Here is a 25,550-nt window from a genome sequence, read left to right on the forward strand (position 1 = left end):
CTGTTGCCAGCAGGGCTCAGTGGGGTCACATTGAGCTGGCTCCAGAGCCAAGATGGGGTGAGTGCAGCCTTGAACACACCCACCCCAGCAGGCACCCTTACCAGGAGTGGGTCCTGCCTGAGCTAAACTCTGAAGCCCAGCAGGTCAGTCAGATTATTCCTGGAGAGACTTCTGAGAAGCGGGAAGGATTAGTTTTGTTAAAGAATTGATTATTTTGAATATTCTGGTAGGTTTTGAGGTATATACATTTCTTTTTACAATTATAAAGGATTTTTTATAGCATTAATTCTGGGCCTTACACATACTAGATAAACAAATGCTCTACCACTTAGCTACATCTCCAGCACCGAGGTAGAATAGAATTTTAAAGATGATTTGAGAGTTATTTGAATAGGAGCAATAGGTAAAATAGACTACAAGAGAAAAAAGAAAGGACCTAGGAGTGCCTACAAAACTCAGAGAGGTAGAACCCCACAAATCAGATCTTCAAAGCCAAAATCAGAAGGAGCAAAAGCTGCTTCAAAGAGTGATCCTTACAGTCAGTGGAGACAAATGCAGAGCTTATGAACTGAAGCAGAGAAAAGCATTGGGTTTGGTCAGTCAGGGCAGTACAGTGTGGAACCTCCAACCTGGCTCTTTTCTTATACTCTAGAGAAGAATGTTTTGTGTTGAGATTGAAGCCATACAAATTTGAGCTTAGCTGTCCTCATGGAGGGCTCAAAACAGAGGTGGAGAGTCAGAGATCTTGATTTTTTATTTGAGTCTATAAGACCATCCATTCCTGAATGTGTGCTGGGACTTACTCATGCCAATAAGTTCCTTCCTTTTGCTTAAACTGATATGAATTAGATTGTCTGTGATTTGAGGCTAGAAGAATCTCAAGCTCCTGAGAATATCTGTACTTATATAATACCAAGTGTACAGAGGAGTAACAAATGTACATATGTGTAGGGAACCACTGAACCAAGTGCATCTGCTCTATTCTACTGAAATAGGCTTCACGAGTCTAGATACAGTATTTTCATGCACTAATTAATGACCATCTTTGAAACAATTTATTGTAATATAACATGTTGTCATTTATTATAATTGAGGAGATAGAATTTTTTTAATGCTTTTTAGATTAATCAGTAATTAATCCATTTATATCCTTCAGCCTCTTTTGCGGGGCCATCCTTTTTGAAATACTGGGATTCCATTTTATTCATTATTCACCTTATTTATATTTTATAAATTACTTGCCAACCATAAATCTTAGATCTAGGAATCAGACCATAACATACAGGCAACATAATTTGCCAATTGCCTCATAAAATACAGATGTAAAGATGTCTATGTCCCTGGCCAAGTAACTTGAAAAAGAAACGATTTTACTGATTTGGTCATCAAGAGTAAGCTTCCAATTGAACTGAAAATAATGAATATTTTAAAACATAATTCAATAAGTTGTTGGAAGGTAAAATTAAAAATAATAGAGCAGTTAGAAAATAATGCGCTGTGAAGGTTTGGGAGTCTTTGGGGATCACAGGCACAGTGATCTGTGGTCACTTAATGTCTTTGAGTAATTATGGTGATTAAATTAAGGTGGTCACAGAGAAGATGATCACTTCTTTCTGGGCACTGCTCCTGAGTGATGTGGCTCCTGCCAGGTACACAGTGATATTTATTTTGATTAAGTAGAACAAGAAAGTTGGATCATAGTCCTATATAGATAATTTAAGTATGGACTTGAATTTAGTATACCAAATTTATGTTTTCTATAGTAACTGATATTTAACAAAATAATAGTATTGGTTGGATGTGTGGGCACTTGCCTTTAATCCCAGCACTCAAGAGGTTGAGGCAAGAGGATCACCATGATTTCAAGGCCAGTCTGGGCTACATAGCAAGCTGAATTACATAGCAAGATTCTCTCTCCAAAATAATAATAATATCAATTTCTAATTGGTAGGAAAATAAAAAGTTGAGGTAACAGTGGAGTCCAGTTCATTTTCCCTATGTCTTGGTCATATCTTCACGAAGCTGACTTAAGAGTCCTCAACGTATTTTCTGTACTTTATTCCCTTTTTAGAATATCTTTGTGTCTATCCCTAGAAGCACTGTATGCAAACTTAGCTGTCAGCTACAAGATGTCTTCTTGGAGTTATAGTCGAAATCAGTCTCTTTCCATTTACAAGCAAGCATCTTTTCTTTCTCCCTCATTTTTGCAGAATTTTTATTTTATTCCTTCTAAATGCCTTAGGTACTGCCAGGTGAAGGAGAAATCATATGTCATTCCTGCCCTCTGCTGGGTGAAAGAGACATTGCAAATAAGTAACAATCTAACCCTCCTTGGCATCATAATTTCTTTTATTCCTATTGCATTTATTGGTGCACTGTCAAATATGCAATTTTCATCCTTTATATGCCAGTCTTTATCAGTATTTTGAGGATGCTTTTCCAAGTGTAGTAGTGTCCCAGCCTTTAGTGGCAGTAAATAGTGTGTGAGATCTTACTAAGGAGTTCCCAGAGCATGATTTTGATACATCTAGATCTAACATTTGAGCTCCAGATTTAGGTAACAAAGTGTCTTCTTTAGCATGTAAAATTTCTGAAATTGCTGAACTTCAAGTTGATTTTACACACAATTATGAAAAGGCAGTATTATATCTTAGTTCATAAGCCACTTAACAATAGTAGTAAAAATTTAGTATCTTGAGTTCTCGTGGACCAGGAGTTATGGAAGTGATTTAGTTGGGTGGTTCTATCTCAGATTCTCCTAGGAGTTGGTCAAGATGTTAGTCAAGGCTTCAGTCATCTGAAGACATGATGAATCTGGCCTCCAGCTTGATCCTGGTTATTGGCAATTCTTCTGGTCACAGTGTCGGCATCAGCTGGAGTGAGTGACCCAGGAGAGAAAAGCCATGTAGTCTTCAGTGACCTGGCCTCAGAGGTCAGATGCTGTCATTTTTGAAACATCCTGTGGGATGCAAAAGTGAGATCTACTTCATGTGGAAGTGGGGACTGCATAAGGGTTTGGTGCCCAGAGGTAGAATTGCGAGGGACTGCCTTGTATGCTGGCTGCCGTGTGACCAGTGCTGTAGCCCAACTTGTGACAACTGTCAATGCGTTCGGGCTTAGATGAAGAAAACACTAAGATGGATTTTGAAGTGCAAAGGGAAGTAGAAAAGGTAGACCAGCTCAGCAGCCCAATTTGCATTCCTCCAGGAGAGCTCAGCCCCGTCTCAGTGCTCCTGACCTGTGCTTAGATAGAGCTCTTAGCCAACTGGGAAAGAGTTTCTACCTACCTGGGATGTAATACCCATACAGGGGACATCTTTGAACATGTTTTTATGAATGTGACATTAGACAACTTTAATTTTTTAAAAAATGTGACCTATTTCATGTTTCTGTGGTTCTAAGGAGTGGGAAATATTTCTGTAGCGAATACTTAGAAAATGATGGCCGACAAAGAAACTACCACTTGTTTTTCTAAGATTCTTAGTCAGATTACGTATGTATTTTCATCTCTTTCTTTAAGCAGTAGGCATCATTTTTGAGTCTGCCACTTGTGAGGACCCTGCTGGTGAACCAGGCCTGGTGGTACATACTTGTAATCCCAACAGGCTGAGGCAGGATTGCAAATAACAAAAACAAAACAAAACCAAAAGAATACTGCTGGTCCAACCAAGGTCCTGATGACACAGATGGAGGGAAAAAGAGGAATGGGAGGGGGTAACAAAGTGCTCCCCACGTGAATAGCTGACAGTAGAAGTGTCTTGATCAGAATTTTATTTTAATATTAAGGATTTTGAAGTAAAATTAAAAAGGAAGAGGCAGGCATGGTGGCTGGCTCAGGCCTGTAATCTCAGCACTTGAGAGGCTGAAGCAGGAGGATCATTGTGAGTTCGAGACCAGCCTGGGCTACAAAGTGAGCTCAAGGCCAGCCTGAACTGCATAGCGAGACCCTGTCTCAAAAAGACAAAAAAAAAGGAAAACTGAAGGGTCCAGTCCTCTCTGCTACTACTTTCCTATAAAATAATTTTCCTCTTCTTTCACCCTACCTGCACTATACAGTGAGATCCTGCCTCAAAAACAGAAAAGATGTCAGTGATATTTTCGATATTGTGAGTGTACAATAATGCACACATAAAGATGTTTATTAATCTTTCAGAAACCAGAGAAGAGCCTTCTAGGCAGAAAAGACTCACAGGATATGAGAGAAGCTGTGTCCCTGCAGAACGATGGGAGGAAAAGCAGCAAAAAGGGGAAGAATAATGAAGCTGCTGCCTGGGACCAGAGGGGGAAGGCGGTGACAGCTGTGGGAGGCTGGCCAACCACGTTTACCAGGGCAGGGCTGGGCATAATTTCCAGTTTCATGATTTAAGTGGCTGGGCAGAGTGTCATTATTTCAAAATGGTTTTTTGGGAGACAGGGAGAGTTGGACAAGAGTTGTGAATTGAAGACTGAAGATCAGTAGGAGATCAGCCTGGGGTATGTTCAGCATGAGCAGAAAGCCAAGTGGGACCTCAGGTAGGCAGCCAAGTTCCCAGTATGGAGCCCACAAGTAAGTTAGGAAAGGCAGTTTGGCAAGCAATATACTCTTGCTGTTTAGATTGATGAACTCAAGTCTTGTTTAGGCCAGTGATACGGTTAAATGACATAAGTGTGTTAAAATGTTATTGACATGAATAATTGTTTTTTGAAAAATGAATAAAAATTGGGGAAGTTGTTTATTATAAAATACCTTTTGAGATAGCCAGTTCTTCTTGCTTTAGCACTTTTTGTAGTTTAATGCCCTCTTTTATTTTTTATATCATTCTGGAAGAATTTGATTAGTTGCCTTTTGTGTTTATCTAAAGGTATTCATTTTCTTATTATTTGTTGAAATCTGGTTATAACATTGATTCCTCATACCATGTATTTTAAAGAGTTGTTATTCAGCTGATTCTTACTCTTAGTATCATTTTTCCATAGCCTGCCCCCCCCCCCCCGCTTCCTGCTTTGTTTTCAGGATCATGCTGTGTAGTCTAGTGGGCCTTAAACCCACTATGCAGCCCAGGCTGGCCTTGAACTCCTGCCTCTGTGTCCTGAGTGCTATGATTACAAAAGTGCACCACCCTGTCAGACTGCATACCATTTCTTAAACTCCAATGTCCTCTTGATGGAAGGAAGCTCATCCATGCCCAGTCATCACCCTGATCCTTTTTTGTTTCTCCTTATTTTGAAGTAATCTTGAAATCCTCCCTTATCTTTCTAGAAAATTATAGGAAATATTCAGCTGTATTTACTAACAGTTATGTTACCAGTGGAATTACTGGCTTACAGCTAGAAACAACTTAAGAATAAGAAAGCTTTTCTTTTGAAGCATTGCAAATAAGTGAATGCATTATTGAGTGGATGAATCTCTGATCTTTTGAGTCCCAGGAACTTTTTTTATTAGCCACTCATTCATCAGCTTAATGCAAAAGCACTGTGGAAGAGAAAGCAGTGCAGTGCTAGTTACCACACTGCATCTGTGGCCCCTGTCATGTAAGCAGAGCTCTACATATCGCACACAAATAAGAATAACCTGGAAGTACTTGCAGTTACTGCTTAGACAACATAGAGTTAAACAGTAGCCTTGTCAGCCTGCATACCTAATTATTTATCCAGAAGCTTCTGTGATCTCATAGTCACCACAAGTTTACTGTGTGATCTTCCTCTTATTGCTTCCTCACTCTTGTTGGACACCCAGCAAGGTTACATTAAATGGAGTTCCCAGAAAGACTTTCCTATTCTTGATCCTCCCACAGTGGGTTAAAGTAAGGCTAAGAAAAAAATAACTGGCCAAAGCCAATGTTCAGAGATTTAAAACTATCAAAGTGAAGGCCTGACGTGGTGACACCCTCCCATAATCCCAGTCCTCAGGAGGCCGAGGCAGCAGGACCACCGAAAGTTCAAGGCCAGCCGAGGCTACAGATCAAGATCCTGTCTCAAAAAACCAAGTGAAGACAAGCAGTGAAGCCTAGCTAATCAGAGAGCAGGCAAAAGAGAAGTTAGAAGAGGAACATGAGATGGATCAGAATTGGGACTGTCAAGTGACTCGTTATTTCCTAGGATATAAACATTTGGTATTTTCTGTCATTGGTTTTAAACTGTCTGTCCAAGAGCCACCATCTGCATTAAAAGCCAGGGGTGTTTATTTAGAGGTGAGAGGTGTTGAGACTCAAATGCAGCAAACAGTGTTGCTCCTTTACTACTTGTGCCTTCTCTCCTGTTTCATTATGTGTGCTAAAGCATGCATCCGCTAACCCCATTTTCGATTTAAAAAATACTGCCCTGGGCGACTGAGTTTGCAGGCAAGAATGGAAGTGAAGTAAGACCTGCTTTTTGAACGTTACTGTGGGCTGTGGGCCAGTACTGCATGTAGCACTCAGATGACCTTGACAGCTTGGCACATGGCCTGCTGTGAGTTAACGTAGTGTTAGGAACAGTCATGTCCATTACTTCTGTGCAGCCTGATTGGTTGTCCTTGACATCACTCTGCTCCCCTAAATTCAGTAACTGTGCACCAACTGCTGCCGCAAGAGTTCCTCCTATTCAGTAGTCCTAAGTAAGCTTCACTTTAAACTTAGCAGAGGCAGGAGGATCCACCCCACCGCGGTCTGCAGTCATCCCCAACTGAGTCCTGAGATCCCTCCCCATCACCATTCTCTCTTCTGTGGCTGGGGACTCTGCAGCTGTTTGGCAGCTTGGTTCTGGCTCAGGGTCTCTAAGAGGCTATAGTTTGAGGTAGGCCTGTGCTGGAGGACCATGGGCTGACAAGTTGGGGCTGAGTAGTTGGATACTCTTATGTGTGCCTCTCCACATGTAAACGCTTTCTTTATTTTTTAGTCTGTCAAAAGCATTGAATTTACAGAGAAGTACTAACATTTCTACTTCTCACAGAAATTTGGAGCCAAGTCAAAGGTGTAAAGATGATAAATTTTAGAAATGGATTCATGAGCAAAGCCTGAATGACTCAGTACTGTTGTTTCGTTAGTGAAATGCAAAATCATGAAAACTTAAATATTGAGAATTTTAATGAAATTATTAATATGAAAAATTTCCTGTTAGTAAACTGGTAATCCTAATCACTACAAAGTGAAATAACCCACTAAATAAATGGTGAATGACTTGTACTAAATGTGTAAGGAAGTGGTAACTGAACATTCCACGTACCTGTACTCGATCAGTTAGCAGCCATGGCTCATAGACCATGTCCAACGTGTTTTGGTAAATAGGGTTTTGTTGGAACATGGTCGTGCTCATTTGTTTTTGTAATTTCTAGGGCTGTTTTCTCATAATAGGAGGGCTGACAGTTGTGACAGAGACTATTTGGTTCACAAGGCCTAAAATAATTTGTTGCTCCTTGTTTTTAGACTTTTGCATTATTAGAATAGGTCAGGAAATATGGATGAGATGCATATATCCAAGGGTAGTAGCATGAAAGTATATTTTAAACATATAAAATATATCTGTTAATGCCAGTTGTGCCAGCTTTTAAAAAGTTTTTGAAGAAAATAACTACAAGAGGGTTATAATTCATAAAAAAGATGCTACATTAGACTAGACTTTATTAAGATAATTCATGTGCTTCGACTAGATCCATATAGGAAGTCATAAAGCCAGCATTTGAAAAGCAAATGTGAATGTAATGTTGACTAAATTAAGTTATTGTGAGGAAACAATTTAAAAATTTATTAAATTTTTTTTCACATTGGATGTTAGGTATATTTACTTGAACATAATATATTCTGGCATATGGTTAGATGTTTTATATTTTATTTTATTTAATATATAAATCTGTAGCCTTGAGACTATGCCCTTCAGCAGTGTTTTTTCTCTACCCATCTACTGCAGAATGATTTGAAGAATGGGTAGGTATTTACCAGTCTTATGAAAGATCCCAAATTGAATATTGAAATTTCTGAATCAAAGACACAGAATTTGTTTCAAGATAATGTGAACAAGGACAAGAAATTAAGCATTTGTACAACTGGAATAGGAACTCTTCAGATGAAATATATTTGTAGTGGTACCTCTATTTTACTAGGTTGGCTTTGTAATCATTAATAAAACCGGCTTTCTTAAACTCATGAAAAAGATCTATACCAAATGCAATGTATTTTAAAATGAAAGTATAAATTGGATGTGGTAGTACAGGCCTAAAATCCCAGCACTCAGGAAGTCTGAGGCAGAAGGGTTGAAAGTTCAAGCCCAGCCTGGGGAACTTTTCTAAAAATAAAGAGGTAGAGCAGAGTTGGGGATTGTAGCTCAGGAGGAAGGCCCTGGGTTTAATTCCCGGTACCAGCAGGACAGAGACAGAAAAATAAAGATGTGAAAGATGTGAACGATGTGAAAAGGAAATAGTTTAGATAAGAAGCAGTTTTATTTTAGCCTGTTAACTTCACAACATAAAAATAATACGCAGTATTCTATGCTGAGCAAACTTCAAAAAACTGTTTATTTAATGCTCACAATAACTTTATACAAGAAAAGATAATGTTCTTCCCATGTTCTTAAGGAATGTTCAGTTCCTTAAACTGAACTTAAGGAGTTTAACTCTGGTAGTTTGACTCAGACCTGAGATTGAAATACCACACACAGCCCAGATCTTCTGACCACACTGCGAGCCCGTATACATGCCATGTATTCCTGCCTCCTATTACTTCCCCCTCCTTTTTCTTCTCCCTTTCTCCATACTTGTTCTTTTCCCATATTCTTTCTTTCTCTTTAATTGTTAATGATATTACAAATACATTAGTATCACAATCATATGGCACAAGAGGGTATAATGTGAAAAGTAAGAGTAGCCCTTATCCCCATTCTTGGTATCGACTGTAACTACTACCTGCATGTTTACTCAGGATCATGTGGGGGCGCATTAGCTGTCTTCCACAACAGCAAAGCGGGTACAGCTCTGCTTTACTTTTAACAACTCCATGACACACTCCTTGGTAGAGATAAACTTTAATTTGGAGCCATTCTTCTCTGTGGATTATACTTTTGATTTCCAGCATCTTATTTTTTATTCATGTTTGTGTGACTTTGCCTTACCTACACTAATTGAGATGACTGAAGTGTCTCTGTCTAGTTTTAATTTTAAAAAAGCAATAGCTGCATTCTTTCTGAGACCTTTCATAGTGGTTTGAGTCTGGTTTCTTGAATATTATTTTGTTGCAGCAACAGGAGATCTTGGGATGTTTTCCTAAACTACTTGAAAAATGTTTATTCTTTTTTTCGTTATTGGCATTATGTTTTTATATGTCATAATGATTATTTATTGTGGTGCTGAGGACTAAACCTAGGACATTTTCCCTCAGCTACATCTCCAGCCTTTTTTTTTTTTTTTTTTTAATTTTGAGATGGAGTCTCACTTGAATTTGTCATCCTCCTGCTTCAGCTTTCCAGAGTGTTGTGATTATAGATGTATGCTGTTGGTGATGATTTCTTAAAAAAAATTTAAGGATCAGTTATTTCAAGCAAATGTGTTAAATTACATGAAGGTAATACAATAGTTGATTCTTTATAGGTCAACTAGAAAATCTCATGTATTATTAAATTCATGTGAAAAAATTTGAACCACAAACTATGAGCAAGTAATTTTTCCAAAACAGCATTAAGATAGGTAATTTAAGTTCTGGTATCATTTTAATAGTTTAAAGAACATATCCTACTATCGTTATTGGTATATTGGTTAATTACGCTTTTTTACGACAGCAGAGCTTACTATAGATATTTTAAAGTCAAATAACTTTCCTAAAGTGCAGCAAGACTTCCAAATACACAGAGAGTCTGCTTCAGTGTTGTAGACACTGCTGTTTATGCAATGAATGGAGAAGTGGGAAGATGGGAGGGAGCCGCAACTGGAGCAGTTGTTGTTTGTTAGTACCATAGTGACAGTGGTCATATAGGAATATAATGAATGAAAAATTTTGCATCTCACTGCTGTGAATCCCTCTTACAAAGCAAGTTTCTTACTGAGGCAAATGAGAAAAAGCATGAGTTCCTTCTAATCCTTTTCCTCAGTTTCTTAGCACTGAAAATCTGGAAAATTTCTGTCTTGTCTCACCTTTTCGCATGCATGGTATGAATAGTAAGCCCTTTCTGGTCATGTTCCTGTGCAAATGAAAGATTAATCACGTGCCCATATCCAACTTTGAGTGATGCTGTGACCCCTATTTAACTCCCATCACCCCAATCACACCCCAGCTCTTTTCCCCTCATAATACTTACTGCCTTATATACAACTTTTCCTTATTTAGCCCATTTGTAATTTTCTTCTCTGAGAGTGTAAGCCCATGAGAGCAAGGAGCTCATTTTTTCACAGATACACCAAGCATGGAACCTGAAACATAGGTGTTGTTGTTGAATGATAAAGACATAACACCTACCCTGGGTCCCTTCCTTCACATCCAAGCTCTTTGTGTATATTATGCCAGTCATCATCCGTATATCTGCAGCTCTTTCCTGACCTTCTCACTTACCAACCTCTCAGTATTTGTATCTAATGAGTGCCATCAGAAAAACAGCGTGGCAGGCTTTGCTGTCATCTTAATTTCTCTTTTCTGTGCTTACCACCGCTTTTTCCTGCAGCTTGGCAGTGAACTCCTTGGATACTTCCTCCTCTGCAAAGGGTGCTCCAGACATGCCTGCTTCCTCATCTCTGCCGCACCTACTACTTCTGCCACCACCTTTGCCAAGCACCTGCAGTAGCCTCTCAGCTCTTCTCTGCCACTGTTCTTGACCTTTTGTAATCCAGTCATCTTAGAATTGTGAATGAGATCATATCACAGTGTCACAGTCTTTAGTGGCTTTCCCATAGCACTTAACAAGATCCAAAATCCCTTCTCTGGGTTAAAAATCCAACAATACTTGCATTAATCCCTCTTAAACATCAACTCTTAACCATTTTCCTCCCAACCAATTGGTCACACAGACCTTTTTCTTCATAATGCAGAGTGTAGGGCCAAAATGTAAATTGTGCCATTCTACATAGATTTCTTTCCCATTTCTGTGCCATCGAAGTCAGTACCTAAATCTGAACATTGGCTCCTGGGGGGTTTTAACTGACCCTGCATTCACTTAAACTACCTTGTTTTTTTACGTAATCCTTTCCTACTGTTTTCTTCTTCTTTGTAATGCTTTCCCCATGAGAATATAAGCTCCTTGAGGATGCAGACTTTTCTGCTCCTCTAGATGCTAGAACAGCATCTGTCAGGGTTGGTAGCTAGTACAAATTTGTAGGGTGATCAACAAAGAGAACAAATTATTTTTTTACATTAAATTTTATTGATACATTTTAGGTATACAGAACAATCACCTTGATCATAGAGAATTGAGAACAAATTATTTTTAAAAGTTACAAATTTCTATAATACTTAGCAGTATTATTTTAACTGTGATCACATGAGTGATGTTGGTAGGCAGAATGAAAGAAATTACTCTCATTTTGAGGAGGGGGCACTAAGAAATATTTATTATTCTGTATCTTAGTAGAAAGCAATAATAGTCATATCGCACCCCCAGGTTTTCTTTTTATTTATGTAATGCACTATTTCAAGAATATTTTTCTTTTATTACCTTTATAAAACAGCAAAATGGTTTTGTGTATGCTTTTGTTTTTCTAGTGAAGCATGAGGCATTTTCTTCTAGTCTCAGAATTTAGCAAGAGACAATTTGAATGCCAAAATACTATGTATAGGTCTATTCATTATCTTGCCACATACTAAGTAGATGTTAAGTGTTTTTGTTTCTGTAAAAGTCACTGGGATATTTATTTTATGAAAATGTATTTTAAAATTTATAATTCTCTTTTATCAGATAGCGACAAATTACTATGCAGAATGTATTCCTCTGCCAAAGACTTGCAAATATATGTCCCTGATCTTCTTATTACTATTTCTTTTATTTTATAACCCCAGGGGCTCACTTCTTGGTATACAGTTTAAAAAGTTCTGTTTGTCAAAGTTATTAAGATTGAATATTTAGAAATCAAGTTTCTGCAAGCTTTCTTTTCTTTCTGATACCTTCTGGAATATCTCTGAGCAAGAAATAAATAAAGTATAAGTAGGAATTTTTCATGAACAATGCACCATGTCAGTACTTCATGACTGGTTGCTGTTGTGTTCAACAATGAAAAGTGTCATTTGTTTGTCCCGAAGAAGGAAATGGTGACAGTGGCAGCAGCTGTTTCCAACTTGTGGTTTATTTCTTGTTCTCAAGATAGCACCCCCGCTCCTCGGCCTCTCGAGCTTCTTTGAGGCTTGTCTAGTGAATCCCCTACCATGTGATCTTGGGGACTTCCAGTTAATTATTTGATAGCCATGCTTACAGACTTTCATATAACTGTGCTGCAGGCTGCTTTATGCTGAAACACTGAGTTCCGCTTTTAAAAAAAAACAAAGCAAACAAAACACAGGATCAAAACCAATGGTCACAGGAGCCGTGGGTGGAAAGCATAGGCTGAGACTTTGAGTGTTTTGGGGAAACTATATTGCTTCTGTATTTTATTCTCTAAGTTAGGTGGGACTTCATTTTAAAAAATCTTTGTGTCCTTTTCTCTTTCTGGATAGATTTGCTTTTCATTTTTCTTGGATGTGGAAGAAATAATATAAGTCCTAGAGTCTGTATGCCTAGCTATAATCACTTACCAGACTGGTAGAGAAAACAACCTGTCTAAACTGATGGTGTTCATTCTTCAGGTGCCTTTCTAGTCCGCACAACAAATGTTCTAAACTTTTGAGTGCTCATTTTAAAATTTTTATTTCACCCCCTTTTTTTTCATTCATAGCACACTACTTAGTTATCCAAGGAAGAAAAATAGAAACTACCATGCATTATAAATGCATGAATGAAGCTATAACTTCATTAGCTTTTTCTTCTTTTTCAGTCCACATCTGTCTGTATTTTGACTCATTTTATTTAATGCTTTCTTTTCATATTGTTTATGCTTTCTAAAATTAAGGGAGGAATTTTTACAAAGGACACAGAGGAATTCAGTGAAAGAAGGGTAATCTTTTCAACAAATGATGTTGTAAAAATGGAAAGCCATACACAAAAAGAAAAAACAAATCAACTGTGGTGGTGCATGCATTTTATCCCAGCACTCTGGGAGCCTAAGACAGAAGGATCATAAGTTCTAGTCCAGCCCAGACAATTTAGTAAGGTCCTGTCTCAAAATAAAAAATTTTAAAAAGGGTTGGAGATACAGCTTAGTGTTCAATCCCCAGTGCCACCAAAAAAAAAAACCAACACTAGATACCCCCTGAAAAACCTGTAGGAGATCATAGGCTTTTACAGTAATCACATCACACATAGGTGTTAATGCCAAATAGTTTATTTACCTAAATGTAAGAAGGTAAAACAGAATATTTACAACTTTGGGTCAGGTAAAAATTTACTAAATATCCTATTGAGTTATAAAAGAAAAGTCAATACTAGATTTCATCAAAATTTAAAGCTTCTGTTTTCTGTATTATGCTTAAAAGAGTACAGACAAGGGGGCTGGGGATTTAGCTCAGCGGCATAAGCGCCTGCCTTGCAAGCAGTCGTGAGTTCCCAAAGTGGCTACATGTATCATCTTACATGCCAATCGTGAGTTCGATCCCTGGTACCAATAAAAACGAAAAAAGACAAAAAAAAAAAAAAGAGTACAGACAAGTCCCTGACTGGGAGGAGATGTGAGCAGATCACCTGTCTGTCCAGGAATCTTCCGGAATGCCTGAGCATACTTAGAGTCCAATAAGAAGACAACCCTGTTTAAAAGTGGATAAAAGATTCAAACATATTTCATATAATATTACACAAATGGCCATTGAGCACATGAAATGTTCAACATGGTTAGATGTTAAGGATTTACAAATTAAAACCATACTGAGAAACTCCCATAGATGATGATCAACAATATAGAGAATGTGAAGAAACTGGAACTGTCTTATATTGATGATTGGCATGTAAGATGATACATGTAGCCACTTTGGGAATAGGTTGGCAGTTTCTAAGAAGGTTGATTGTAAACTGGATTGAGCATTTCCACTCCCAGTGATCTACCCAAAAGGAACAAAAGGAGGTCTATACAAAGATTTATCCTGAATTGAAGTGTTGATAGCAGCAGCATTCATAAGAATCCCAAAACTGGAAATAGTCCAGTTAAACAGGAACTGCTATGAATGGATAAACAAATTGTGTTATGTCCATAAGGTAGAGTGCTGTCCAGCAATAAAAAGAAACAGTTGACTGGTATGTGTGTGGCATGAATTTAAGTCCATGATGCTACCTAAAAGAAGCCAGACACAGAGACTACATGTTGTATGATTTTGTTTATAGGAAATTTTCTTTAAAAAATGGGTTATAGTAACAACACAGATCAGTGGGTATCTGTGGCTAGATATAAGAGTGGGAATCAATTGAGTGAGACATAAGGGAAATTTTTGTGATGATAGAGATGTTAAAAGTAGTTGTGCTAATAGTTGTAAATTTACTAAAAGTCATTGAAGTTACTGTAGGTGGTTTTGGTAGAATGTAATCTACACTTCAGTAAAACCAAACAAAACCAAGTTTTTCCCTCCACCCCCATCTTGGAGTCATTGCTTCTCTTGCTCACTGTAGGTTCTTCTCTTTTACCCGTTTTTTATGCCTACATCTGTCCACAGTTCCGTCTTCTTTATCAGCATTTTGCCTGCTAGATCTCATTTAGAGCATGGGTTCTGAAGTCTGAAATCTGGGTCCATATTCCAACTTTGCTCACCTGTGTGACATCACAAAAGCCTATGGGCTCAATGTCTGATAGAATAGTGACAGGATCTGTTGTACAGGGCCATTGTAAATGCTAAGTGAAACCATGTAATAAACATTCAGTAAATACTGTGTTGCTTACTGCTCTTTTTAAAAGCCTATGGATAGCTAAAACACAGTATAGTCTAAGGTGACTACAATGGTTTAGCGCACAGATGCTAGAATTCAGCTATGAATCTTCCTGTAGCTCTACCACTTTTCCAGCTGTGTGAATGTGGTAACATAGTTGTCAAAGGCTTTTGCCTCTAGTTCCTCATTTTCTTTTGAAATTCCTAACATCTTTATCACATGAAGCTATTGAAAGTATGAACAGTAATCTGTGTAAAGATTTTGGCACAAAAACTGACCAAAGTAAGCACTCACTAAATGCTTCTTGTTTTTAAGTGTTTGGTCTGTGCTCAGGCTCCCCATATCTTTCTCTCAGCCGATTTTGATGTCACAATAACTATTCAGATGGTTCCCACAAGGGTCATGATGGTTGCTGGAATACAGTAATCAACACCTACAATTTAAAGGAGAGAGGTTTAATTTGCCTCACAGTTTCAGGGGATTCAGTCTATGGTCAGTTGGCTCCAAAACTAGAACATGATGGTAGAGGATGGCATAACAAAGATGCTTAGTCCAGGGAGGCCAGGAAGCAGATCAGGGGAACAGTGCCAGAGGGGAAGGGGCCAGGAGCATACATAGAACCAAAGTCCCACTTCTGTGACTTGCCCTGACATACCCTAAAGTGTGCTTTACTAATTTCCAGCTTTACTAACCTCAAAAGTCAACTTCCTAAGCCATTCATGTTGACCTGATAAAGTTTAACCACTGCCTCTTTTCAGTCATCTCAATTCTTGGCCGGTTAATCCGCTCCTCCCCCACAACTCTACTTTCTTGAAGACAGATCCCTTCCTTGATTTTTTATTTGTTTGTTTGTTTGTTTGTTTCACGTTAGTCCCAGTGAATAGTTCTGTTCTTTTTCCTTTCTGAACTTCTTTACTTCACCTCTATTCTTACTCTGCAAATTTGAATCTTTGGTTATTTGCTTTTACCCATGCTAGGTGTCAGGAGGTGGTTGTCAGAGCTTTAGACTCTGTTTAAAACCAATCTAATTTTCTCTTCTTATTCTCTCCTCTCTTGCTGAACGTAGTCTCCCTTAAATGCCTCCTAACCCTGCCTGCCTTTCATGTTTGTGTTCTCTATGTGAAATTAGTAACCTCATTTCAACCAGTAGCCCATCCGGTCTATAGTGTACTCAGTGTTTCCATGTGTTGTACCCACATCCATCTACCACCATAGCAGCTTGATGGTCTTTAAAAGCTCTCAGACTTATTATTTCTTCTTCAATCTTTTCTTTACGGTGCTACTGTAAAATCTCCCTCAAAGTGCCTGCTGCTGATCTGTGCACCAGCCATCTAGCGCCCTTTCTATCCATTACTGTAAGTTGCCATCTACATTTTACTTAAAAACACAAACCAGACCATGTCCCTGCACTATTTAAAAGTAATTGAAGTGCTTACAGAAATAAGCTTTTTATTTAGTAATTAAAAGCCTTTTATAAACTATCCCTACTCCTTGCTGGCCTGTTTCATACCCTAGACACCCTGGCACTGCATCTCCCCACGTAGTGTACTTGCACTAGCTTCTGCCTTTCCCACATGTTCCTTACTTTCCTCTTCTTGAAGTGTTCATCCACAGGATGAACACACACACACACACACACACACACACACACACACACACTACTTAGCTTTACCATATTTCACTCCCAACTTTCTAACCTTATTTCAGTTACTATTTACTTGTCCATCTCACTGTATGAACTGTTGAGCAGCCAGAGGAACCTCAAAATTTAGAGAACTTCTCCAAAATGTTTGATCCCGCACCAAAAGGTCCATGAATGGTTTTTCTGGAGCAAGAGGTTAGGGAGGGCCTTTCTCATGTTCGCTAGCTACTAGATAATTCTGTTGTAACCTTGTGGTAACCGGAACAATAGATCACAGTATAGGACTCAACCGTAGTGTGTACAGCACCAGTAGTAAACCTAGACTCTGGCGATGTCAATGTGGATTCAGTAACAGTAACCCTGCGAGTGAGAAGAGAGATGGAATATGGGCAACCTTTGTATCTTCTGTTCATTTTTACTGTCAACCTAAGACTGCTCTTAAAAAGACAATGTAGTCAGACAGAGCAACAAGTTGCAGTATGAGACTTAGGTACTCATTTCCATTTTTATTCTTCCCAGTCTCTCTCTTTGTGTAGGTATTGAATGAAAGCCAGATGTGTTTAAAATGTGGAGACACCCATCCATCCATGCATCCAACTGTGTGGGCATGTAATGGAATATAGTAGTGGTGTATTACTCAGTTGTCATAGAAATAGGTTGCAGGCCAGGCATGGTGACACATACCTGTAATTCCAGTGCTTGAGAGGCTGAGGCAGAAGGATTACTGTGAGTTCAAGACCAACCTACACCACATAGTATCAAAAAAGGTGGAAAAGGGCCAGGGATTTAGCTTAGTAGCATAAGAGCCTGCCTGGCAAGCACAAGGTCATAAGTTTGATCCCTGGTACTACCAAAAAAAACCCAAAACGTTGGAAAAAAGAAAGATATAGGTTGTATCTTTGGTTGAGTTTTTAAAAATTAATTTGGTTAGTTTTACTTTGTTTTGTTTTTGAGACAGGGTCTTACTATGCAATTGAGGCTGACCTCAAACTCACAGCAGTCATCCTGCCTCAGCCTCCCAAATGCTGGGATTATAGGCATGCGCCACCATGCTTGGGTGGTTGAGTTTTTTAAACTTTCATTCTTATTGGATAGCATTTAGGAAACATTATATCAACTTTTGCTGGTAGAGACAGGATAGGCCAATAAATTAAAAAATAAGTGATGAAATAAAAAAAAGTCTTTAAAAAGGACCTGTAATTAAAATGAAAGGACACATGTAATTGCAAAATAATCTCAGTTTTAAATCAGAATACTTAAATTGAATGTGTAGGAAATGCTTGTTTAAGGGCAATCAGATGATAGGAGAAATTCATAAAGTCAGTTTGGAGTAGTACTGTGCCAGAGTTTGCTGCTTCTCTCCCTGCCTTCACTTACCTGTGTCTTTCTCTGCTGTCTGACACACAGCCCTAATCCTTGCCAGCTGCCTCCACATTCCTCCCAAGTAGTTCACAGTGTCTCTTGCTCCCCCACCGATGGCAGCCTTCACCTCGCCGGGTTCACACTGCTAGTGTCACGGGTTCTCCAGACCCCACACCTTTCCTAGGACCTATACTGTCACAGTTTTCAGCCTCCCACCTGGCTTTTCCTCTTCCTTCTTTCTAATCGGATCTTGTGTTCCTCTGGGCATTACAGGAAGTAATCTCACAACACCTCCCCAGTTCCCTGATCGGAAGCCGTCCTCCCCCACTCTAGACTCCAGATGCCCGCGCACCTGTCTTTTGCCATAGCACTGGCACGCACACACAGGCACATGCACACATCTCAATATCTTTTGTTGCTTAGCTCTTTTAAAAAAGAGATCTTTGCACTCATTTTTACTTCCACTGTGATTTATCTTACACCATGTTTCTATATAATAACATGTTCTTGATAAGTATTTATAGATCACAGTTAGGTTTTTGTTTGTTTTTAAATGAGGAGCAAGCTAGCTAGCTTTCCTTTCATCGAAACAAGGTCTCACCATAGAGTTAAGGCTAGTCCTAAACTCACTGTGTAGCCCAGGCTGACCTCAAATTTGCAGCAATCTTCCTGCCTCAGCCTCCGAAGTACTGTGATTGCAGGCATGTGCCACCATGCCCAGCTAAGATTTCCATAAGTATTTTGGGTAACTTAGTCTTTTTTTGTAGAACTCCATCTTGACACTTGTATAATTTAGTATACAGAATGCATAGTAACACTTTTTTTTTGTTTTGTTTTGTCTTGTTTTGTTTGAGACAGGGTCTCTAAGTAGTTCAAGCTGACCTTGAACTCACAGTGTAGCTCAGACTGTAACTCAGGGTGGTCTTCCTGCCTCTTCCTCCCAAGTTTTGGGATTAAGCGGAGCACCACCACACCCAGCTGACATTTCTTAGTATGCTGTATAACACTTGGTGTTTGTTTTTATTATTTTCTCTTTCTTTTCCTGGACTTTTCCTCAGAAATGGCATGTTTATGTAGCAGTCTTTATATCTACACCTGCCTAAAGCTTGTTGCCAGTGAGTATGCTAAAGGAATGGTGCATTGGTTGTTTTCTTTAAACTTAATAACTCCCTCTCCCCTGCCCAGCGAAAATGTTGGATTTAGATGTGGTTCTATGAATTTTCCTCTGTGATTGAAAAAAAAATTTCTTTTTCCTTTTTAAGTTTCAATTTTCATGATCAAGTAAACAAGAAAAGTTAAAAGGAAAAGCAGCATTTAGCATAGGTGCCCATTTACAGGTAGAATTAGCCCAGTCATTCAGTGCCTGCTGAACTGAGCTCGGTTTGTGTCAACTGTATGAGCTTCCCATTTCTGCCTCACCGCCACTGTGGAAGTGACGAGTGGATATGAAAGTTGTCTGGTTGGTTTCGGTGGGGCTTGACTAGGTCTCTGTTTGTGGATGACTAAAACAGACCAGAGGTGGTGGCGCATGCTGTAGTCCCAGCAGCACCCAGGAGGCAGAGGCAGGAGGATCCTTGCAAGTTCGGGAACAGCCTGGGCTACAAAGTGAGCTCAAGGCCAGCCTGAACTGCATAGCAAGACCCTGTTTCAAAAAGACGGGGGGGGGGGGGAGAAAAGAAAAAATAATAAACAAACACACCGGAGGCTAAATATCTTGACTGTCATGACCATATATGTATCATCCATAAAGCTTTGGCAGTAGTTTACTCAGCAAGCCAGGGCACATTATTTAAGGCATAAATGTAAATATGTAATCTTTCTGGTTAAGTTTTGTGACAGTTTTGCAAGCCTTATTTCTTAAAATGCAGAGGTTTTTCCTTTTAGGATCTTCTTTTATAAGTTTGTCAATGTATGTGTAAGGTCTACTATTACATAATCATACCATCTGTGCTCTCATTTAATGTGTAATCTATAGATGAAAAAAATCTTATTGTAGTTTGTAGTAGCAAATTTTTAAAATAAAGACACTGGTATTGAAGGCCTATAAAGTCTTCATTGGTCCTGTTCTGATCAGTTTTGTACTATTTTGTTTTGTATGAATTCGTTGTTTGTAAAGATATAGACAACTATTTAGAAGAAAACAAGAGACATTATGGTAGCCACTGTAGATCTCTTCTTGTCTTGCTTTGAAATCTGTGTCATTTACATTGTTTTCTTCTGATCTGCTTTGTTCTGTTTTACGTGTAGTTTTACCCCCTTTTAAAAAATAAAATTTAAATAAAATAAAGACAATATTTTAATTTATTGGTATTTCCAGAGGAGAAATTAAAATTCCACTACATGTTTTCAGGTTGTTTTTCTTACTGAATAGACAAAAGGACAGAACAAGAGTTGCAAAGTTTATGATTTGCTAAATTTTTCAATGGTCTTATTTATGTTTTGAGTTCATATTATGAGTGCCTTGAAACTTCAGTTTATCCCAGAAGTTTGGAATATTTATGTTGCCATAGATAATTAAATGTTGAAACCAAAGGTTGTTCTAATAAAAGTGTAAAAATAATCATTTCCCGTCACATCAAGTTAAATGAACCACAAAAATCATGGAGTTAAAAACAAATCAATTATCACTTAGTGGTTCCATTTAGTTTGTTACAGTTCATGATCTTCGATTGAATTTGCAGCTCCCTGAGTTTGTTTGGAAGTAGGTCATCACATGCTGAGATGAAATACCAAGTCATTTTAAAGGAGATCCTGAGCATGCTCATGAAGTACTTACTTTTGGAGCTTGCAGAGTGTTTCGGTTTTCTTTAGTGGAAAGAGATCACACGGTGTTCCCTTTCGTCATCATTCTGTCAAAAAGCGTGTAATTTGTTTTTAGAAACCAGAAGGCTGAGATAAAGGGAAGAATATAGGTTTTTAGCAAAAGACTATTTGGTGAGTTAATTACCTGTTTTATTCTATTTTGTTTATTCCTAACAAAACTGTCTTTCCTTACATCCTGCTATATCCTTTGTACTAAGCAGAAGCTTTATGTAGCACCTAACTCAGCTGCAGATGGGAGGAAACTGTTTCTGCAGTCTGAATCTGACTCTTTCTTTGTTGATATTTGCAATGCATTTCTGAGGGGACAGGTGCATGAATTGATGTGATGATACTTCTTCGTGTTCTCCACAAATTCCATTTGCTTGTTTGTGCTCAGTAATACTGGCAGAATTGTAGACTTCAGGATTTGTCGGCTTGGACACTTTTGACATTTTCATTCTTTTAAACTTAATGATATTATAGTTTTTGTCTTTGCCTTTTAGTCCTATACCTACTAACGTAAAAGGTAAGACCTACCAGTATAAGATAAATAATTTAAAGAAAATGAAATGTGTTGCAATAGTATATGCATAGTTTCAAATAGGCAGTTCAGAAATCTTTGCTTTGTAATGCAGTTGGTCATTAAAAAAAATTAAATGAGATTTTCAGCACGTCATAAAACACAAGATGTCACCATTATTTCATACTCTTTTTTAGAATTAGTTATGTTTTTTATTGACTCTACTATAAAAGTGTTTGGAGCACAGTAAAAGCTTTGCTATTTTGAGTTTTTCCTGAACTCATACTACTGTGATTGCTATGATGATAATCTTAAGTATTTTATGATTTTTTTAATCCAAAATGTTTGTATTTTACCATGAAGTTGAAGGAGATATATTTTATGCATTTTTGTATCATGCATAATTTTGTATAATACTTGAAATCTATATTTTTGCTCCATAATGAACATGACTTTGATTATATATTTATAATAGATAAGCTTGGTAAGCAAATCTTCTGAGTATTCTCCTGGAGATTAAAATTGCATCACTTTGCAAGAGATAAACATTTTTTCAAAATTCAGAGAGAAAGCATAAAATTGTCATATATATTTCCTTGCAGCAAAATCTTATTTCTTGATAACATACAAAGTCAAGTAAGGAATTTGAGGCATAAAAGATGCTTTAAAGCATTCTAGAAAAATGCTGTGGGGGGGGGGAAGAATGGAAGAAAATACTAAAAGCTTAGTACCTTCAAATGCCGAGCAATTATGTGATGCTTTCCTAAAATATCTTCATTTTGTGAGCTGCCCCCATTGTGCCATTTCCTGGGATTGGCACACGTGAAGGAGGTGGGTGTACCCGTAAGCCTGTGTGGCCGGGAAAGGGTGGTGAGTGCCTGAGCTGAGACTGAGGTGATGAGACTCAGGAAGTCTGTTCCCACTGCTTAGCACTGACTCACTGTACGACCTTGGGCATCCTGCACACCCTGTTTATCTCCGCTTATTTTTAGTGTCATGTTTTGCCATGGCAATAGGAAGTTCATTTAAGGTTTCTAAAGTAATGAGATTATTTTAGTAAGTGTTACTTTTATAAATTCTATTAACTGTTTTCTTTCTTAACTGAAAAATAAATTATGGGCAAAATGTAAAGTCATCTATGGTCTTTGAATCTAATTTGCCAGAAATACATATTCTATGTGAGTTATATAACTAAAAATGACAGATGTGGTTTTTTCCTCTAGACTGGATAATCAGGAAATTTTCGTGGCAATAATTATACTTTATACTGTTTCCTTTTATTATCTTATCCTATTTACCTCTAATCATAGATCTTTATAGATCATCAATAAAGATAAATAATCAATCAAAGATCTATGGAAACTGTGAAGAAATACAAGAGGAAAGGAAAAAGAGAAATATAGAAAAATTATGGATGGGGAGAATATCAGGTTTCTAAAGATGAAGCATAAGCTTTGTTCATTTCTGAATTACTAAATTTATTAACTCATTTATTTAATTTAGGGTCTTCCAATTAAGGAATGTTTGCTTCTTTAATTTTTATGTGGTTACAGTAGTGCGTAAAGATCCCCAGTGGAGTCGTATGACAGTGGGATCTGTGGTGAGTACACTTGGAGAATAGCAAGTTATGATGGCTTATTTATAGCAGAAGTGGGCTTTTTACATCCTGTTTATAACTCAACTCTGGAGTTTAGCATTTTCTGGGATATAGTTCTTTTGAAAAAGGGAAATTATGCCATATGACATTGAACATTTGGCAAGCCCTTTAATAACTCAAAATATGAACACATTGAAAATACGGGGATAACTGAAAGAACTGTGGGTTTACTTTTATTTTCCATCTTGTAATTTCATAGTTACAAGGTGATGGGATATGAAAATGTACAGTTAAGCAAAGCAGAGTCAGTCTGACACACACACACACACACACGTCATCCTAGCACCCTGGGAGGCAAAGGCAAGAGGATCACAGGACTGAGCCCAGTGTGGGCAACTGAGTGACTTAACAAGACCCTGTCTCAAAAGAAAAAGGGGGCAGGGGAGTTACTTCAGTGCAGAGGCCCTGGATTTAATCCCCAGTTTCAAAACTCAGCACATCAGGTGATAGTGATAGAAGCTGAGATGGCATTTCGAAAGCCAGAAGGAGTGTGATCTGTGCCAGAGTATAGGCTGTGACTGTTACATGCACATAGTACCAAGGAAGATTTAGATGATTCTCATAGTGTCCCATGCATTCTTTGAAAGTTACTCTTAGATTGTTCCTGTGGTAAATTCATAGTCGGAAATAACTGTAATGATACCTGTAATCTGGTAGATTAGGTTTTAATCTAGCTTCTAGATTGTGATTTCAGGCAAATATTTTCAGTTCTCTACTGTCTATTTTTTCAGCTGTAAACATAAATCTTAACATTTTGATATTTGAGAGAACCAAATTTGATTTATGTATTTATTTTTGCAGCACTAAAGATCAAATTCAAGGCCCCCCACACACTATTTAAGTAGATGCTTTCCCACTGAGCTGCAGCCCTGGCCCAAGAATCAGATTTTGTGTAAAGAACTTAGCATGCTTAGCATGGTGTTAGCCATAAAGTAGGCGGTCAATAAATATTTGTTACTTTTGCTTTCCAAATAGCTAAATATTTTCTGGTTTCAAGTTTTTTAAGTTACTTGTCTTCTCTGGAATACAAGCCTCACAGAAGTACTATAATGTACTGATACATAAATTATACTTAGAATCTTTTTGTCTTTTGTCTTTTTAAAAAAGAACCAGCATATCCTACTTGGATAACTGTGGTAAAAATATTAAAAAAAAATAAAAAAAAAGAACCAGCATATATACATGATAAAATGTTATAAGGGTCTTAGTTTTTAAAATACCTGTGTGTTCTTCCTATGTTTGGTGTAACAGACAAAGCGGGGAAGATTGTTTTATTTTGTTGTGTCTTGTTTTAGGAACATGGTTTTGCTGTCTAGCTCAGGTTGGACTTCGAGTCATTATGTAGCCTACCCTGGCTACAAAACCAGTTATCCTCCTGCCTCTCAAGAGCTGTGCATGTACCACATGCCCAGCTAAAGAATGAATTCTTAGACCAATGGAAACCCAGTAGTGCCTGGTACACAGTTGACATTCACTCACTAAATGTGTATTAAAACTAGCTTTTGTTCCTTTTTTGTTCTTTTCAGTCTGTCTCAATGAATAAAACACTATGTGAGAGATTATATATTTTTTTGTTTCTCTCTACTTCAGTGAAGATTGAATTTAAAAAGCAAACACTTTCTTGTATGCTGAGGATTGACCTCCAAAAGTCTTATACACACTTATCACCAAGCTACATCCTCAGCCCGACGAAACCCTTTTTACAGTTTTGTTAAAGAAACACATTAGAACTCCTAGACATTCTTACATAATCTCCACATATGAGCTGATAATATGAATTAATACTTTTTCTGTAAATAATTCATTGGTGGCTGTAATAAATTGTGTTAACTGTCTCGAAGAACTCTGAACTCTAAGGAGGTCCATTGAAAATTTGAGTGGAACCTGGGCAGTGCAGCTCTTTCACAGCAAGATGTTCAGCTATCAGGTGGTACAGTGCATGTTCTTAGGCTCTAAAATTTGATGTCTGGCAGCTTAGGGTCAGTTGGTTGATTTATGTAAAATTTTATTTTAATGAAATTTCAATGGTATAAATGGTTTAAGCTGGGCATGGTAGCATACAATTGTAATCTCTGCACTCGGGAGGCTGAGGCAGGAGGATCACCATGAATTGAAGGCCAGCCTGTACTACAGTGTAAGACCTTGTCTCAAAAAACAAACAAAGGTAGGTACATCAAAAGTATGCACTTCCATCACTTAACCTAAGAGAGCATAACTTTTAATGAGGCCATCAATTGTTGGATTTACCCCCTCATCAGAGTCACATAGAGGTCAGCCTCAGTATGTAATTGCCTCATTGCTTTCCTGATGCTGTCTCAATTCACCCACTCTTTTGTAGGTCACCACCTTCTCTTAATTGTAGTTCCTGGCTTGATAGTTCTTTTCTCATCAAGATATTTCTCTGTGACCTTTTATCAAGTACTCTTTTACATTATGTGTATATATGAACATGTCATGATGAAAACCATTAATTTCTACAACTAATATGTGTTAATAACTATAATTATGAAGTATTCTTTTGTATTTTCTGTACCATCATTCAGCCTGGGAATTATATTGTGAGGTTTTTGTTTCTTTGTTTCAACTTGATACCTCTTCACATTAATCTTGGACTCATACATACATCCAGATCTTCATTGGCAACAGTCTCATAAAACCTTTTCACATGGGGCATGGTGGTACGTACCTGTAGTCCCACA

General features: G+C 37.9%; 1 protein-coding gene across 20 annotated transcripts in view; it reads left to right on the forward strand.

Moving 5' to 3' along the window:
• Positions 1 to 25,550, forward strand: part of Plekha5 (pleckstrin homology domain containing A5) — a 237,595-nt gene that overhangs the window by 75,741 nt on the left and 136,304 nt on the right. Inside the window, exon 4 of one of the 20 annotated variants that reach the window (XR_010043878.1) lies at positions 4,154 to 4,512. The exons of 18 other annotated variants lie outside the window; for them this stretch is intronic. The gene's annotated coding sequence lies outside the window, so the exon portion shown is untranslated. Of the gene's footprint in view, positions 1 to 4,153; positions 4,513 to 20,395; positions 20,807 to 25,550 lie in introns of those variants that run through there. One more of the 20 variants, XM_063238312.1, reaches the window with a different exon arrangement.

Source organism: Cavia porcellus, unplaced genomic scaffold, assembly GCF_034190915.1.
Source record: "Cavia porcellus strain 051 isolate PalLab524CR breed Dunkin Hartley unplaced genomic scaffold, mCavPor4.1 scaffold_27, whole genome shotgun sequence".
In the NCBI taxonomy this organism is placed as follows: Eukaryota; Metazoa; Chordata; class Mammalia; order Rodentia; family Caviidae; genus Cavia; species Cavia porcellus.